Source organism: Achroia grisella, unplaced genomic scaffold (genome assembly GCF_030625045.1).
Source record: "Achroia grisella isolate CSIRO2021 unplaced genomic scaffold, CSIRO_AGI_Agris_v1 utg1186, whole genome shotgun sequence".
Taxonomy (NCBI): Eukaryota; Metazoa; Arthropoda; class Insecta; order Lepidoptera; family Pyralidae; genus Achroia; species Achroia grisella.
In genome coordinates this window covers 4062156-4067513 of record NW_026712592.1, presented here as the reverse complement: position 1 = coordinate 4067513, position 5358 = coordinate 4062156, and the positions used below count along the sequence as shown (strand labels likewise).

The following is a 5358-nucleotide window of genomic DNA, read 5'->3' as shown; positions in this document are numbered from 1 at the left end:
AAAAATAAATTCCACGCGGACGAAGTCGCGGGAATAGCTAGTATTTAATATATTTTGTTAATCAATATTTTCTATGTTATTTACTTGGACACCACTATAGTTACTCTGTTAATGTGAGGCAAGTACCTCACAGTCGTAGCTAAAATTTTTATTACTTCAGTTAATTGCAGGAACTGTTCAAATTGTTCTTTATCCATTTTATGTCCTCGTCGCCAACATTTTATACATTAAAATAATGATTTATAGTTTGTAGTAACCGTTTATTGAATTAATTAATAACAATGTACGTCAAAAGACACATCATTTAATAATACTAAAGAGTTCAAAAACAAAAAAACCATAATGATGGATTGTGATTTATAAGTAGGAGAAGAACGATGAATGGCGTTCACTTATGGAAAACATGGTGTATTTTATAAATTATTTATTGCAAATCAAAATTAAGAAAAGTAACAAAGTTTTTAATTATCGAGTAACCAACAATGTGATGTCTAAAAAACAGTAAAATATATTAATTAAAGAAATATTCACAAGATCAATCTTATATAATAAAAGTAAAATCTACAATCCTCAATTATCTCCATTTCTATATAAAATTAGCCTTTTTCATTTGAATAAATATAGTACAGGCTTAGATGTCAAATCAACTTCAATTATTGTAATATAACATGAAATAATTATTATTATTAGAGGTAAGACAAATTAGAAATAAAAATATTTTATCCTTGGATATTTAAATCACGTATGTATCTAATTGCGAATCCCACCCTGAGCATGTAGCGTGAGCCCACAGTCCGCAGATGGTGCAGCGATACCAGAATTATTTTTTTTTACAAATTCCTATTAAATAATACATTTGTTATAATTTATATCATCCACATTCATTTTGTCGTCACTGCCGTTGTCGCAAAGGTGCTCTTTATCTTCACTATCTGAAGATTTTCATGTAATTTTTTCTTTTAAGATTTTTGTACCTACCATGTTTTTTTCTTTCTTTTGGACAAACTTATTTTAATCATAGTTTTAGCAGATTTAAGGTTTTTTCGGGTCTAACAATTTTAGCGGCGATCCTTTGACGTTTTCTTAGCATATCTACAATAATAAAAAAAAGTCACAAAGCGGTAATGGCGCTCAGGTGAGCGGTATAACCCCTAGACTTACCGCCATAAAACACTTGCAAAAATTAGATCAGTGTGGCCACAAACGAGAATCCGCACTTCACGATCATATGACGCAAGTTGACTGTCTGTTTGCATTTGCAGAGGCTTTTAGGCCTCTAAAAGACAGCAATTAACCTTAACCTATCCTCGTGGTTTAAGCAACGTGGCGTGTTGCTACATTCCATTTTAGAGTTACAGAGGTGAGCGCCATTACCCGGCGAGCGCTATTCCCCCTCGCTCCTCTATTAACAAACAGACCATACGCCTTAGCCCATTCACAAATAGAATCGAGATCCCTATTGAGCAAGGAGATAGCATTGTATACGGATAGGAGGTCAAAATATAAGGAATTGTATATGAAAATATCGTTTTGGTAAATAATCACATAAAATGTTAATAATTATTAACACTTTATGTGATAACATAAGAACAAATTATCAAATGGTAACGAAATTTGATGTGAATATATACTCGTATTATATCACAACAACTTATCTTTTATTATTATTGCTTATATATAAACATACAATATAAATAACATACTTTTATAACACATACCTACGAAAAAATTTTCAAATAGGTACATATGTAATTTCAAACACATACTTCACATATCCTTTAAGATACACAAAATTTACGAAATCGCAGTTACTTTTATAAAAAAGGACATTAATCATGTCCTTTTTACATCTACAAAAAGTATTTGTTGAACAACTACGGATATCGATACATAAATAATTCTACCAAATTATAATATACTAAGTATAATATTTATTTATTTATTTATTCTTTAATGCACAAAAAAAACTTGTACAAAGGCGAGCTTAATGCCATATGGCATTCTCCACCAGCTAACCTTTAGGTATACAGAAAGCGTTGTGGGGCAGTTATGTCAAAAACAAACACAAAGTTACTAATAAATATTATATAACACATATGAAATGCAAATAAATATATACAAATAATAATATATATAGTATACCTGATATTATATAATGTCATACATTAATGTTAAATATATATAATACTAATACAATGCAATACAGTTATAACTCATTTTTCAGAAGAAAATTAAATAATTTATTTTTACTATTACTATAATATTAATACTATTAAGACTAGAAGTTCTTTTATTATCAGAATAATTAACACTAGCAGAAATGCAGCTTATATACAAGCAATGTCTATGTCTATAGTTACTCACCACTATTTTTCCAATTTATCTTATAATGATACGAACACGACTTATTTTTGGGCTCTTCTGAAAATAGGATAAATTGGGTTAGGTTGTTTGTATTATCAGAAGCAGTTAATTTTGCTAAATAAAATTTTTACTGCACTTGTAATAAAAAAGTGAGCAATATCTCAGAAAAAGATTGCGTTCAGCCAACCTAAAGCTGTGACAGTGTTAGGTTAGGTATGGATACCTATAACGTTCTTTCGTACAACATAATATATTGGACTCCATCCGTTATTTTTTTTAGGTACAGGATGTAGTTATGAGGCCGAGAACAATTTTCTGAAAGCTTCAGCATGGTTACAGCAGCATTTATTAGGAACTGGTCTATGTTTGTATTGATAAGACAGGTGTTGGGTAAAAAAGGGAAACTAAGGACAAACCTGGTTCGTGTCGTCCACGCGTGCAGGTCTTATATATACAACTTATATACAACACTACGACGATTTTCACTGAATGATGCACTAATAAGATGATTGCGTGAAAATCGCGGCTGATGGTTCCGTTTACGTTGATTCGCGGAGAATATGCTGATTTGCGTGTGCTCGACGCGACGTACAACGAACGACTCTCGTTTTGTTGATGCTACCCCCAGATTTGATGGATAAAAATAGGAGTAGGATTTAGGGTAGTAGTTTATTGCAAGTTGGTTAGAAATAAGTAGATTTATATCAACCAACAGGTAAAACAAGAGTTACTACTCTTGTTTCACCTGTTGGTATGACGAGTGCTAGGTCGGCCAACCTCCTAGTAAGTCCTCCTCGTATATCATTGTTAGGTCCCCCATCGCCGTGGATAAGTCCGCGGGGAACGGTGGCTGAGCAGTGTATGGTTCTGGTACGCTCCGCGCGGTATGGTAATAATGCCTTCGGGTTATCATTACTATTGTGCCTACACTTGTAATATTTCTGTCAACATTTAAGACCCTTCCATTAGTTTACCTCTCCACTAACATAGATTGAAATTAAGTGTAAAATTAGTCTACGTCCCGACTTCGCGTCGACTGTACGCGTTACTAATAAGCCATGTAGCAAACTACTAATAAACTTATTAATCTACACATATAAATTAAATTGGAGTGTCTGTTTGTAATATTGATATAACCTTTTTTTACTACATGCGTATGAATATAAATGTCTGTATTTATATTCAAATGCATGAAGTAAAAAATGACATTAGACAACACACCAAAATGACATTTTATAGAATTTTTGTCTGTCTGTTTGTTCCGGATAATCTCTGAAATGGCTGGACCGATTTTGACGGGACTTTTTTTGGCAGGTAGCTGATGTAATAAGGAGTAACTTTGGCTACTTTTATTTTCGAAAAATAATGTTAAATTCCACGCTGACGAAATCGCGGGAACAGCTAGTGTACAATAAATTCGTACAATTATTTTACCGGTATACTTACTACCTATACATACTACAATAAATAATATATTATGTAGCGACACCTCATCCATCATATATAACGCTGCATTGATGAGGGTAACCACTACGCTACACCATAGTGGCGAATAGGCCGACTAGAGATGCGGAGCAGGCTAGGGACAAGGGGTCCAGGTGGGGGCCGTTAAGCGTCGCGGTGGTGGGCTGCTCCTATCGTACTCTACTTGTTGTAGAGACATGTGAGGAGCGGGTGGCTCTGTGTGGCCGGCAGTCTCAGGATTCAAGTCTGCCGTCCACACTGGACGCCGGAACTGAGATGGGGGAGGCGCTTCCCGTATTCTGGTGCGTCTCCCCCAGGGTGGGAGGAGGTGAGGGAACTGGGAAGAGTTTCTCTCACGCGTTGAGGAGGCCCGCATGCGGGCAACCAACGCCGCGACAACCGAAGAGGTCACGGTCGATTGCGAACTCGTTCCCGCGACCCCGGCACTATGGCCGGGGCCTATAATGCCGTGGGGTTTTTAATGAATAGGAGTCTCACATTACCCTTCCGTCCTACCTCTGAGACGGACGGTCTCCATGAGGGATTTTCCCCATATTAATAAAAAAAGGGAGTTGTACGTATGTAGTGTATAGTTGTGAACATATGTATAATGTAGCATGTTGTGGTTACCTGTAATGTACTAATAGTCATATAGTAAAACACTAGTCCTTATATTGATGCATGATGCTGTATCTTAAGTTGGTGATCCATAAAAATGTATAAATAAATAAACGGTCAGACCAGCGACCATGAGAGTCGTAGGAAGTCATCGCCGGAGAATGAGAATAATTTATTTGTGTCTCCATAATGTATCTTAACATATTGTTTAAGTACTATAATGGAAATTACCGTTAGGTCCCCCAAAATATAACTGGAACACTGTGTTATTAAATTTCCTTCCATCATACGTAACACTAGAATAGTAAATGTAATTGTTGTCGGCATCTGTTAAATTTATTACAGTAAAGTATATCGTCAAATTGACTTCGTAAATACCACGATTTAATACTATATCGTAACTCTTGTTATTTTGTAGACTCTCTGAAAATTAATAAGTATTATATAGTGAATAACACCAATGAGAATAAACATGGTTACAACTGTAATCCTATATGAAATTGAGGCATTGTTAAATATCAACGTTGTATCAAACGCAATAAGGCCATATTTCTCTGAGTACCTACTATCTATATCTCAATCCAATATGACCATCACCTCTCGGGTTAAATTGGATTGCTATTCGTATGTCTATTTCCGGAGAGTAAGTCAGATATATAAAACGACACAGAAAGTTTTTTGTTTACAATCAGATTCGTACGGTAGGGCAGGAAGTCAACCAACCTCGACACAATATAATTGGGATTATAATTGATATTATTGGCATACTAGTAGCCTCATTGCTTGCAAAGTACAAGGTCAGGTTGAACTCCGTGTGGCCACCCCTAACCCTCAGTAGTTCATTCCTAATGATTCCACTTTGTCACGATAGATTTGGACCTGACTTTCAGCTCACCCAATCATACTCCACTG

At 35.2% G+C, this 5358-nt stretch overlaps 1 long non-coding RNA gene across 1 annotated transcript; it reads right to left on the bottom strand.

The window, feature by feature from the left end:
• Positions 1 to 539: 539 nt before the first annotated feature.
• Positions 540 to 4863, bottom strand: LOC131854441 (uncharacterized). Its single transcript, XR_009358052.1, has 3 exons — positions 4678 to 4863; positions 2365 to 2421; positions 540 to 1092 (listed from the first exon to the last, which is right to left on the bottom strand). It is a non-coding gene; the product is annotated as an uncharacterized LOC131854441 (long non-coding RNA).
• Between the last annotated feature and the right edge of the window lie 495 nt (positions 4864 to 5358).